The 770-nt window shown below is 63.9% G+C and overlaps 1 protein-coding gene across 1 annotated transcript in view; it reads right to left on the reverse strand.

The window, feature by feature from the left end:
• LOC104130290 (C-factor-like) overlaps window positions 1-770 on the reverse strand; it is a 4,845-nt gene that overhangs the window by 2,655 nt on the left and 1,420 nt on the right. The gene's annotated exons all lie outside the window — the stretch shown is intronic.

Consider the following 770-nt stretch of genomic DNA (forward strand, 5'->3'; position numbering starts at 1 on the left):
ACTGAGCCCGGCGGCTGCCATGGCCGGGCTCTGCTCTCACCAGGGCAGGCTCTGCCCTCGCCAGTCCCAGAAGGTGCCGTTGCTGGAGGCTGAGAGCCGGGCCAGCAGCCGCAGGACACCCTGCACGCTCTCCTCCACCGTCACCGGGCCCGGCCAGACTCAAGGTCACAGGGAAAAAAAAATCAGGCAAACCCCCTTCCTGGCCCCCCCCAGCCCCAGCCCTGGGCAGGGTGGGATGCTCCAGCCAGGGCAGGGTGGGAGAGGCTGGAGGTGCTGTCGCAGCTGCAGGCTGCAGCTTTGCACAATGGGACCAGCCCCAGTTTGGGTGCTCTAAGGACCGAGGTTAATTTTACAGCTCCTAATAAAAAAAACTGATTCATTTGTTCGCTCCGCAAGCCAGGAACGCTGCAAGAGGCTGCTTGTTTCCAGCCTCGCCTGCCTCCCCCTGGCACGGTCAGAGGAGAATTTGGGGCAATGACGGCCCTGGGGTGTGTGGGGTGCTGGGGAGGCAGAACCTGGGGTGCAGCTCTCCCGCTGGCGCCGAGTGCGGGCCTGGGGTGCCCTCTGCTGACATTGGGATGGGAAATTAAATTAAAAAAGAAATATATAGAGGAAATGGGATGGTTTAGGGGGGAGGCTGGGGTTGGCCAGCTCCCCTGGGATGGAGGGGCAGCAGAGGGGCCTGTGGGTGCCACTGGGAGGGGCTGCCCCCAGGAGGGGCTGGCCCCGGGAAGGGGGGTCCATGGGGAGGGGGGGCCAAGGGAAGGAGG

The sequence above is a fragment of the Egretta garzetta genome, unplaced genomic scaffold (assembly GCF_000687185.1).
Source record: "Egretta garzetta isolate BGI_Z169 unplaced genomic scaffold, ASM68718v1 scaffold27, whole genome shotgun sequence".
NCBI classification, from domain to species: Eukaryota; Metazoa; Chordata; class Aves; order Pelecaniformes; family Ardeidae; genus Egretta; species Egretta garzetta.